This window comes from Culex quinquefasciatus, chromosome 1 (assembly GCF_015732765.1).
Source record: "Culex quinquefasciatus strain JHB chromosome 1, VPISU_Cqui_1.0_pri_paternal, whole genome shotgun sequence".
Taxonomy (NCBI): domain Eukaryota; kingdom Metazoa; phylum Arthropoda; class Insecta; order Diptera; family Culicidae; genus Culex; species Culex quinquefasciatus.
The window spans coordinates 64,913,779-64,926,433 of NC_051861.1; the positions used below are offsets into that span (position 1 = coordinate 64,913,779).

At 50.0% G+C, this 12,655-nt stretch overlaps 2 long non-coding RNA genes across 2 annotated transcripts; one reads left to right on the forward strand and one right to left on the reverse strand.

The window, feature by feature from the left end:
* Positions 1-707, reverse strand: LOC119766550. The gene is made up of 4 exons (XR_005276975.1): positions 472-707; positions 312-403; positions 144-208; positions 1-82 (listed from the first exon to the last, which is right to left on the reverse strand). It is a non-coding gene; the product is annotated as an uncharacterized LOC119766550 (long non-coding RNA).
* A 6,009-nt stretch (positions 708-6,716) lies between these two features.
* LOC119766555 lies at positions 6,717-7,825 on the forward strand. The gene is made up of 4 exons (XR_005276978.1): positions 6,717-7,274; positions 7,350-7,426; positions 7,494-7,566; positions 7,624-7,825. It is a non-coding gene; the product is annotated as an uncharacterized LOC119766555 (long non-coding RNA).
* Positions 7,826-12,655: the final 4,830 nt, after the last annotated feature.

Here is a 12,655-nt window from a genome sequence, read left to right on the forward strand (position 1 = left end):
AACAAATTCTTTGATGATGTTCGGGACGCCAACGGAAACAACTTCTTGGTATCAGCCCAATTTATTGCACGGCAGATCAAAGCTGCAATTTTAGATTAATATTTAGTACATGTAGTGTTTGTGTGTATGTGTTTTTGTCTTACAATTTGTTTGTTTCCTGTTTTCCGTCCAACCCGATCCGGATTTGTGTTCTACGTTTGTGCTGTAGCTGTAATTTTAGGTTATGTTTAACAGCGTGTTCGGTCTTACATGTTTGTACAGATTTTGCATGTTTTTGTTATGTTTTTCATGTTTATCTGTTTCAAACTTACTTGTACACAAACAGCGGTTCTGTCCTGTGTCGTCCTAAACCGTCTTGTCCTCCCTCCGTGAATCACCACCCGGATTTATCCGCGTGTGGTTCCTGTTTCGTGTTGCATGAACTTTGTGTTATTTATTTCACTGTTTGTTTCAAATTAAATAACAACTTACGAATTTGTGTCCGTCTACTTGTTGTTCACCCGGCCCACAAACTCCTCTCCCGAATCCTCGATTCTAAATCAAACTCCTAATCCTCAAACTTCCAAAAAATCACTCCACTTTCCTCTCCCTGACCAACTTGTGCTTGTAAATTATAATTGTGCTTTGTTTTGGTTTGTCGTCCCTCTGCTCGTGTGTTTCGTCATTGTTTCTTCCTTCTTCCTCACGTCTCACGCGCGTGAGATGCCGTCGCGCGCGGACGTGCGCAGCCTGTGTGGCCGCGGCAGAACTCCTGCAAGTGAATCAACCACTATCGCACCGAATACAGTACAAACTGAAACCTCAGCTACTGCAACAAAGGCGCCGGCTGGGTCGATTCTCACCGAGAAGGCCAAAGCGGATTTACTGTGGATAGCAGAGCAAAGGGAGTACGTTCTCCGTGAAGTTGAAAGACAACGGCTGGAACTAGATCAAAAGAAGGAGGAAATGGAAAGGCTGAGCCGCGAGGCTGCCCAGATGCTGAGCATGAATCTGCAAGCAGTACAAAGCACGTCTGGCCAACAGTCCAGCGCGAACAGTTCGGAAGGTTGGGTGCAAAGGATTATGGAGGAGATCAAGAATATATCTATTGGCACTCCTGGACCGACCGGACACGACACGCAAACATCTGGTTACATGCACAGCTCCACTCCCACGTTAACAAAGGCAGCCAATATCGGGACTCTGCCTACGAACGTAGGCACGTTTACAGTGCTTAACCGGCCCACCATTCCATCGACGGGCTACTCTTGTGGCACTGACTCCTTCTTGTCCCTACTCGAACACCAGCAACAAACGTCGCAGCAGCAGCCACCGCCTCAGCCGCCACACGGTTTGTCGCAAACTTGGCCGCACCCACAACAGACTTGGACGCATTCTCAACAAGGTGGATATCAGTCAAATCAGGCTTGGCCTCAGCCGCAAACGAGTGGGCCGCAACCAGGTGCGCCTCAACCACATCAGGATGCACCGAACACGCATCGGAGTGGACCAGAACAGGCTTGGCCTCAGCCACAGCAAGTTGACCATCAGCCACAACCAGGTCGGTCGCAACAGCTTGCGCCGCAGCCGCAACAGGCTTGGCAGCAGTCACAACCAGGTGGACAGCAACAGGTTGCGCCGCAGCGTCAACAGGCTTGGCCGCAGCCACAACTAGGAGGATCGCAACAGAGTGCGCCGCAGCCTCGACAGACATGGTCGCAACCACCACAAGGAGGACAACAACAGGGACCACAGCAGCTGCAGCCTCAACAGGTTCAACCGCAACCGCAACAGGCTTGGTCGCAGCCGCAACAGGCTTGGCCTCAACCACAACCGGCTTGGCAGCAGCCGCAACCGAATTGGCCGCAGCCACAACAAGGTTGGCCTCAGCCACAACAGGTTTGGCCTCAGCCACAACAGGTTTGGCCTCAGCATCAACAGGATTGGTTGCAACAAGGACTGCAGCACATGGGACAGACGCCTCAGGACTGGACTCCCCCCCCATGTCCAACACCGCAGCAGTTACTGGCCAGACAGATCATGCCAAAGGATTTACCTAAATTTCATGGAAACCCAGAGGAATGGCCACTCTTCTTCACTGCGTTTACTAACTCCACCAACGCTTGCGGTTATTCAAACGTGGAGAACATGGCACGCCTTCAGCAGGCGGTGCAAGGAAGAGCTCTGGAACAGGTGAGGGGCCGGTTGCTTTACCCGACACTCGTGCCCCAGGTGATGTCGACTCTGTATATGCTCTACGGAAGGCCAGAATTGATCATCCAGACGCTACTGGACAAGGTGCGAGACTGCCCGTCGCCAAAGGCAGAGAAACTAGAAACCCTAATAACCTTCGGCATGACAGTTCAGAACCTATGTGACCACATAATAGCCGCCGGTCACGTAGCACATCTCTGCAACCCAGTCCTTCTGCGAGAGCTGGTGGAAAAGCTCCCAGCACAACAACGTCTGAACTGGGCTCTATATAAACAACAGTTTCCGGCAACCGACCTCAGCACATTTGCTGCTTACATGGCGAAACTCGTTGAAGCGGCGTCCGAGGTCACGGTCATCACTGATTCCAAACAGCCACGTCCGGGACGAACTGAACGCGGCGTAGAAAGGAGCTACGTAAACGTTCACTCAACCAATGACTCGCCGACGAGAGATGAACACCCCAAAGAAGAAGCACCGAAAAAGGAGACCGTGGACATCAAATGCTTAGCGTGCAACGCAACTAACCACAAGGTGAAAAACTGCGAGACGTTTCAAAAGTGGGAACTCAATTTGCGCTGGAAGCTAGTTCAAGATAACTACCTCTGTCGAACATGCCTGGGCAAACACGGACGTCGCCCGTGTAATCTAAGAACGCGATGTGGTATGGACGGATGTCAGGAACGGCATCATGAACTACTGCACCGCGAAACTCCAAAGGACCAAACGCCATCACAGGAGGGACACAATCAAGCCGGAGAAACGAAGATCGCAGGAGATGGGTTTAATGCTCACCACACTACAAAGAAGGCCACATTGTTCCGAATCCTACCAGTAACACTAACCTGGAACGGGAGATCTGTGAACACATACGCATTCCTTGACGACGGTTCCGACTTGACCCTAGTCGAACAATCTATTGCGGGACAACTGGGAATCGACGACGGTGTTCCTACTCCTCTATGTCTATCTTGGACCAGCAACGTGACAAGACAAGAACCGAAGTCCCAACGCGTTCGTCTAGAGATCTCCGGAGAAGGCAAGAAAGAGCGGTTTACTCTGAACGATACGAGGACGGTAGCCAGCTTGGACCTGCCGAAGCAGACAATGCGGTTCCCTGACCTCGCGCGAAAGTTCACCTATCTACGAGGTCTGCCAGTCAGAAGCTACGAGGCAGCCACCCCTGGAATCCTAATCGGCTCTAACAACGCGGGACTTATTGCCACGCTGAACCTGCGCGAAGGCGAACTTGGCGATCCACTAGCCAGTAAAACACGACTGGGCTGGACTATCTATGGATCTTCTTCAGACGGACAGAGAACGACCAACTTCACGCTACACGTCTGCAACTATCAGGAGGACCAACATGCTGACCAGGAATTGCACGACCTCGTGAAACGCCACTTCACAGTCGAGAGCATCGGCGTTTCAGCAGACAAGGGCCCTGAATCCGAAGAAGACAAGCGTGCTCGCCGCATCTTAATGGAGACAACAAAACGTGTTGCGGATAGGTTTGAGACCGGCCTTCTCTGGCGCCATGACGAGACCAGGTTTCCAGACAGCTTCCCGATGGCGATGCGCCGCCTGGAGTGTTTCGAACGAAGAATGAAAAATGACCCCGAGCTGCAGGCAAGCGTTCAGCAGCAAATCAAAGAGTACCTGGAGAGTAGTTATATTCACGAGGTGACGCCGGAGGAGATTGAAAGCGCAAACCCTCACAAAATCTGGTACCTCCCCCTGGGCGCTGTGCGGAACCCAAAGAAGCCAGGAAAAATCCGACTAATTTGGGATGCATCAGCTAAAGTCGGGAACGTCTCCCTGAACGCAATGCTCCTCAAAGGACCTGACCTGCTCACCCCTCTGGCCTCGGTGTTGTGCGGCTTTCGAGAACGACCAGTAGCTGTTTGCGGCGACCTACGACAAATGTTTCACCAGTTCAGAATTCGGAGCGAGGATGTACACAGCCAGCGATTCCTCTATCGGGAACACCTCACAGAACCCGTCAAGGTATTCGCGATGGATGTAGGAAGCTTCGGTGCCACCTGCTCACCCTGTCAAGCCCAGTATATAAAAAATCTGAATGCCAGAGAGCACGAAAAGGAATTCCCCGAAGCGGCCAAAGCGGTCTTAAACAAGCACTATGTCGACGACTACCTTGATAGTTTTGACACAGAAGCTGAAGCCATCAAAGTCGCACTGGATGTCAAGGAACTGCACTCCCGCGGGGGATTCGAAATAAGAAATTGGCACTCAAATTCAGAAGCTCTTCTGACACGGGTCGGGGAGCCCAAAAAGGTCTCCACGAGAGCCATCAGCATCGACTCGGAGAGCGAAGCAGAACGAGTTCTGGGGCTGTTGTGGCTGCCGGAAGAGGATCTTTTAGCATTTGCCACAGAGCTACAGCTAGACGGAATTCCTCCAACAAAACGGAACATCCTGCGTTGCGTTATGAGCTTGTTCGACTCCCAAGGTTTGCTGTCCCACATTACCATTCAAGGGAGGATGATCATCCAGGACACCTGGCGCGGCAAGACGAATTGGGACGACGAAGTCATCGAAACAATACGCGTGCGGTGGCTCAGATGGACACAGCTGTTTAAGAAGGTCGGAGAAATTAGGCTAAACCGGGCGTACTTCCCAGGATTCTCTGCAGCGGAGATTGGCGCGGTTGAGCTACATGTCTTCACCGATGCGAGCGAGGAAGCTTACGCCTGTACTGCCTACTTCCGGGTCGTAATCAACGGGAAAGTGTACGTCACGCTGGCGATGGCTAAAGCTAAGGTTGCCCCGTTGAAAGCGTTGTCAGTACCACGTCTGGAGTTAATGGGGGCTCTGCTGGGGGCACGGCTGGCAAAAGCTGTGATGGAATACCACTCCTTTCCTATCTGTCGCCGGGTCTTTTGGACAGACTCAAAAACAACGCTCGCCTGGATCCAGTCGGAACATCGCCGGTATCGACAATTTGTGGCCTTCAGAGTAGGAGAGATTTTGAGCAAGACTGATGTCATTGAATGGAGATACGTCCCAACTCTAATCAACCCGGCTGACGAAGCAACCAAATGGGGTAAGGGACCCAGCACTGACGTCAACTCAAGGTGGTTCAGCGGACCGGAATTCCTCTATCTACCAGAAACGGAATGGCCGGCGCAAGTGTCGACAGAACTGGATACGGACGAGGAGCTTCGGCCCTGTATGGTTCACCGGGAGCATCAAACGGAAGATGTCTACGAAATCAACCGCTTCTCCCGTTGGGAGCTTCTTCAAAGGACAGCAGCATACGTTCACCGCTTCATCGGGAACTGCAGGCGCAAAATGCAAAACCAGCCTCTCGCAGCGGGGTGCTTGAAGGGGAAGAGTTGCGGACAGCGGAGCGCAGCCTGTGGCGCACGGTGCAGCTGTCAGAATATCCGGACGAAGTTATCGCTTTAAAACAAGAAGGAGCACGACCCAAGAAGACCATCGAGAAGACAAGCCCCCTATATAAGCTGACACCATACCTGGATGAGCATGGTGTGATGCGAGTCGATAGCCGTATCGGAGCCGTTCCATACGTCAACTTCGACTTCAAGTACCCTATTATCCTGCCGCGGCGTCATTACCTTACCAAGCTGATCGTCGACTGGTACCACCGCAGGTACTTGCACGCCAATCACAGTACAGTCCACAACGAGGTTCGCCAAAGATTTCACGTCTCCAGTCTGTACACAGTTGTTCTCCAAGTTGCAAAGGATTGTCAGACCTGTAAGAATAACAAAGCGGTTCCAACGACTCCTCGAATGGTTCCTTTACCATACTCGAGGCTCGCGGCCGGGGTGCGTCCATTTTCGTATGTCGGGCTCGACTATTTTGGACCCATACATGTACGTGTCGGACGAAGCTCTGTAAAGCGGTGGGTCGCCCTTTTACCTGCCTGACAGTGCGAGCAGTTCACCTCGAAGTCGTCCATACACTCTCGACCGAATCATGCAAGATGGCTGTGCGAAGGTTCGTGGCTCGTCGCGGATCTCCGGTGGAAATACATTCAGACAACGGAACGAATTTTCAAGGGGCTAGCCGGGAGCTGAAGGACGAAATCGAGGTTATTGGAAAAAACTTGGCCGAAACCTTCACCAACTCTAACACAAAGTGGCTGTTCATTCCACCGTCCGCGTCACACTTCGGAGGTTCGTGGGAAAGACTGGTGAAATCCGTCAAGGTGGCACTTCGTTCATTGTGCAGTGATCGCAAGCCCGACGACGAGACACTGCTGACTGTCCTTGCCGAGGCAGGGTCGATAGTGAACTCCAGACCACTAACGAAAATCCCACTGGAAGACGCCAGCCAGGAAGCTCTCACCCCGAATCACTTTTTGCTGCTAAGCTCGAATGGAGTCATACAACCACCTTCGTCACTGACGCAGCCACCGAAGGTAACTCGCACCAACTGGAACTTGGCCAAGCAGCTCGTGGATCAATTTTGGAGACGGTGGATTAGCGAATACCTCCCAATAATATCCAAAAGGACGCGATGGTTCAGTGAAACGGAAGCTCTCAAAGTAGACGATTTGGTGCTGATCGTTAACGAAGGACAAAGGAATGGTTGGACAAGAGGACGAGTACTGACGGTGATCCCCGGCCGCGACGGCCGCATTCGACAGGCGACAGTGCAAACGGCGGCAGGGATACTGAAACGACCAGTAGCTAAATTGGCAGTGCTGAACGTCCAGGACAGCTGTAACGCAACAGTACCAGCGGAACCGGAAAGGCGTTACGGGTCGGGGGATGTGGACGGAAGCAACATCATCGACGGTACAACATCGCGTGAGGGTCCCTCGTCAAACAGCAAACACATCTACACCACCGGGGTAGCTGAGCGAAGTCTACGTCGATCGGGCCGTCTAGCTAGTGCCAACCAGAAGAAGAGGAAGAATTAAGCGAAACCAGTAGGGATTGTACGCAGTGCGATTTGCAGAACGCCACCTTTTTGTTTAAAACGACTTAAACATAACAATTAGTAGTTTTAAAACATTGCGCTGAACGATACTCCGTGTACGACCGAAGCGAGTGGTTCTAGACCGTGGTCGCGAGAACCACACAGCTACTTCGGTAATTAACGACTCCCGCAACTTTAGGTTAGAATTCAGATGATTTGCTAATTTCCTATTTAATTTACATGTAAAGGTTCCGAGCAGAACCTGGCAAGTGTCCAAACGGCCAAGGAGGCCAAAAAGATCCCCAGAACACGCGTAAGCAATTAGGTATGATCAAATGTGAATTAGCTCCAAACATACCTCCTAACAATCTCTGTACGAACGATTACCGTAGGCTGGGCAAAACTGGTCGTCATCGAACATCGTTGTCGTGTTTAATGAGCAATCGGATTGAGGGAAAACTAATTGTAAGTCTACAGAACATCTACTGATAGCAATGAACTTAATAAAACGAATTATTTCAGCTTTGAGCTGCGCTACACAAAACAGCTGCTGCAAAGAGTTTCACCCAAATCTACAACGTGGTAAGGATTGAACAGCAACGATAGCTTTATGCGACGACTCGATGCGCAGGATTCAGTTTGTTCTAGATTTTGTTTAACTGAACTGATTTGTCTTTATCAATTTTAGCTGGATGAAGGCTCTGAACATTTTTTTATTTTTTTTGCGTCCAATTCGAGTTCTGCGACCAACACTTTTAATCAAATCTAAATTGTTGATAATTGAATTACAAAATACATTTTTGAATATTTCATCACCGCCATTTTAGATTTAAAATTACTAAATCACTTTAAAGTAGTTTAGGGACTCGACAGCCAAAAAAAAGACGACTAAACAATTTTTTATTATTCGATTATCCGAAGTGAACTTTTGACAAGGCCTTGGGATAATCGAGTCTGGACTGTATTTTGATTTTCAACTAAATGCATTTTTTGCGAAATGACCAATGTATCAAATCGACGTTGTTGTGTTATCTTGTCGTTTGTCGCTTTTTGACGTCCCGAGAAAAACGCGTTTTAATGTTTGGACTTGAATAATCGAAAAATAGAGCCAAACACGTTTAGTTTGGTTGACCATTCTGTTCATTGTTCCGAAGTTTGGTTGATTTTGGTTGCCAAGGTCCCGAGTAACAATTACAAATTTTTGCGGTTGTCGGGCCTGAACGTGTGTCAAACACGTTCTGACCCAAGGGGTTGGAAACTCTTAGAGCTATACTTATTATGTTAACCAGTATATCAAAATATATGTTAGTATACTAATTATTTCCTTTACATACCGCCAGTATACTTACCAATATACTGAGAGTATCTTAATATACTAACAGTTTATTGCTTTTCGGTTAGTATACTAACAAGTATACTGGAATATCATCAGTATACTCAGTATTCCTAAGTAATATTAGAGTTTCCAGCCCCTTGTTCTGACCTGAAATTCCTCTGGCCAGTTGTCGCACTTACATCAATTTGAATATTCAAAATTCAATTGAAGCTCGGAATTTTTTGAACGTTCAATCGTGGACACGATACTTCATTGATCCCTACTTCCCCGAACCCGGTCAGGCGGGTATGGCCGTTGCCCAGGACCGCGCGCGCGGTTCTGGGCAACGGCCATACCCGCCTGACCGGGTTCGGGGAAGTGGCGTTCGGGGAAATGGCCGTTCGGGGATATGTCATTCGGGAAAATGATTTTCAGAGATGTGGAAAATTAGGGGAAGTGGCCATTCGGGAAAATGGTTTTTAGGGGAAGTCGCCATTCGGGGATGTGGCCGTTCGGGGAAATGGATTGTTCGGGGAAATGATTTTCGGGTAAATGACATTTCGGGAAGTGTCTTTTCGGAGATGTGGAATTCGGGAAATGTCTTTTCGGGAATGTGGGTTTCGGGAAATGTCATAGATTCATCAACCGGTTCTGTAAGAATCCTGCTAGAATGCTACTAGAACGAACTGACAGCCCATTCTGCTAGAATTGTGTAAGAATCCTGCTAGGATGAACTGGCAGGAATTTTCTGCTAGAATCCTGCTAGAATTTAGCTAGAAGCAGTTAGTAAAATATTTTTATTTGCAATTTTTAAAATAAAACGAATTTAAAAATCGAATTTATTCTCACAAATATTTTTGTAATTGTGCTACTCTGCGATTAGTTGTCCAATAAAACACGTATTCAATTAGAGCTCCAATTATTGATCTTTATTCTGCGATCGTATTCCCGCCTCAACTGTCCTCCCTCACTCTGACGGTTCGTCCTCTGCCCCTCTCTCCCCGTTGCCTACCGCGTGTGTCAGGGCCGTATTCAGTTCCCACATCTCCCCTTTTTTCACGAAGAAACGTAATCGGCGAATCTGGCTGGCCTTTTCAAAGATCGTCTTGGCTTCTTTGGTTGCTCCGGTTCAACGTCCTCGTGATCCTCGATTCCTTGGGATTCGTCGCTGCGGTTTGGGCTGGCGTTGCCGTTGTTTTCAGCTTGAGACCACGTGGGACCCTCCATGGCAGCGCCTTCGCTTGTGGACACCTCATCAGCGGCTGGATTTTCTATCCTCTTGAGGTGCGCAACGTTTCACTCGAAAGATTTGCCGCTGTTCGGGTCGCGGATCGTTGCACGAGGTCCGTCGCGCGCCAGCACTACGTACTCCGTCGGATTGAACGTTGTAGATAGCTTGTCACCAGGTAGAAGATTCTGCATAAGAATAGTGTCTCCGGTCCCGATGTATGACTCCCGAGCTTTGCGTCGGGCATCTTCATTCTCCTTCCCTTTTTGTTTCAGGATGCGGTCCCGATCGGCTTCTTCAGTGTTTGACGGAGCTCCCTCGATGTCACTGAGCGCCGGAATCTTCGACCGGACGGTCCGGCCATACAGCATCTCGGTTGGTGTCTTGCCGGTGGTCGAGTGCGGTGTAGTGTAATACATGACCAGATACTCCCGTAGATCCTGCTTCCAGTCTCTGTTCAGAGCGTGGCTGATCTTCAACCTCTTCAGGAACGATCGGTTCTGCTTCTCCACTAGTCCGTTCTCCTGTGGCCAATACGGAGCCGAATGATTCAGGTAGATGCCGTGCGTTTTGCAGTACTCTTGGATTTCTATTCCGACGAACTGCTTGGCGTTGTCCAGCGTTATCGTTTGTGGGTACCCCAGTCGTGTAAAGATCTTGTCGAGTCTTTGCACCGTTTCCTTCGCAGTTATCCTCGTCATCAGCTCTACTTCCTTATATCGACTGTAATAATCGATTACGACCAGCAGGTACACTCCACATGGCAGCGGTCCTAGAAAGTCTATGGCTATGTCAACCCATGGCTTACACGGAAGAGGCCGACGACACATGGGCTCCGGTCTATTGGGCATTCCAACCAATCGACAACCATCGCACGAGACAACCCGACGCGTGACGTCTCGGTCGATTCCCGGCCACCATACTCGGTCTCTGAGCCGACGTTTCATAACAGACTCGCCCGGGTGACCTTCGTGAGCCAAATCCAGCATCCTTGCCCTCAGTTTATCAGGAACAACCAGCTTATCGTGTCGAACAAGCAGATCGTCCAACACGCACATCTCGCTTCTGAAAGGATGGAACGGTTTAGCCTCCGGCGGGTCCCAGTTTCCGGTGCGGATGCACTGTTTGACTGCTTCTAGTACCGAGTCCGACTTGGTAGCTTGATCGAGTTCATGGATGTCGACTGCGACTGACTGGCATACAGCAAGTATCATGAACTGATTGTCAGTGTCAAAGTTCTCAGATGAGGAGTGCTGAACTAGACGCGACAGCGGATCGGCAATATTTCTCGCGCCCTTCCGATACTTGACGTGGAACCTGAATGATTGAAGTCGAAGCAGCCAACGCTCGATTCTGGCACAAGGTCTGGAGGTAGGTTGGAAAATCGCTTCCAGGGGTTTGTGATCGGTTTCTAATTCAAAACTTCGGCCGATCAAATACACGGTGAACCTCTCCACACTCCATACCAGTGCGAGCGCTTCTTTTTCGGTTTGACAATATCTGCGCTCGGTTTCGGTCAGGCTCTTGCTTGCATAGGCAATTGGTCGCGGGGAGTCGTCTGTTTCGTCGCCGAACTGGATCAAAACCGCGCCCAGAGCAACCGGCGACGCGTCCGCAATTACCCTAGTCCGCAGCGAGTTGTCAAAAAAGTAGAGCAATTTCACGTTCGAGATCATATCCTTCAGACGCAGGAAGGCTTCCTGTTGCTCCTTGCCCCAATCGAATTTAACCCCGGAATGTGTCAGCTGGCGAAGTGGAGCGGTAACCGTTGCGAGGTCCGGGAGGAAGCGGCCAATGTATGTTACCAATCCTAAAAAACTCCGGACTTCCTCTGGCGTCGACGGTGCCCGGAAGTTCTGCAGGGCTTCCACTTTACTTCCACACGGTTCAATGCCTTCCGAAGAAATCTCGTGGCCAAGAAACTGGAGCTTGGAAGCTTTGAACAAGCACTTTTCTTGGTTCAGAAGGATTCCGCGATCGTGCAGTGTGTTCAACACTGCCCGCAGAACGTCGTCGTGTTCCTTTTCGGTCGAACCAAAAATGAGAATGTCGTCGATATAGTTGACCACGTTTTTGCTGTAGGGACACAGAATCTGCTCCATGATGCGTTGGAATACTTCAGATGCGATCACGATTCCGTACATGAGCCGCTTGTACCGAAAAAGCCCCACGTGAGTGATGAACGTGGTTATGTACCTGCTCTCCTCTTTGAGCTCCACCTAATATATAATTGTTTTTATGTACAGGTCGTACAGTATAACCATTTTTCCCGAAATCTTTCTTACCTGATGGAACGCTTCTTTGACATCGAGGCGACTGAAGTACTTTGCGGTCGTGAATCTTGGGAGGAAATCTTCGATGGTTGGCATGATGTGTCGTTCCCGCAGTATTGCCGTATTCGCCCTGCGCATGTCGACACACAATCGAAGATCCCCGTTGTCCTTGACGACTGTTACCAGCGGCGAGACCCACTGACAACCCCCTTCGACTGGTTCGATGATGTCGCTGGCCAGTAGTGCGTTTATCTTGTCCTCGATCCGAGATTGCAGGGCGATGGGCGGTCGACGTGGGTGTTGGCAGATGGGTGTCACTGAGTCGTCGATTGGAATTTCCACCTGTACCCCGCTGATCTTCGGAAAAGCGTGTTTTTCTTTCGGTTCAATTGCGTTGATGCCACGGTACTCGGCAGTCCGATTCGTAGCACTCCCAGACTTGTTGCTGTGACACGGCCAAGTAGGCACTGTTGACCTTCTTTGATAACGTAAAACGTCGCCGTTTCCTCGATCTTCCGCCCGCCGTCATCAATCGTAACGATCGCATCAAATTTACCCAGGGTCGTCAGCGGTTTAGCTTGGGATCCGTACGGCAAGAAAATTTCTTCGCAGTTCACTTGTTGGTTGGTGACTTGGACACCGTTCGCTTTGAGGTACTTCCAAGAGCTCTCGTCGACGATATTTTTCTTGCATCCTGAATCAACCAAAACATGAAGCAAAACTCCACCCACTCTCAGC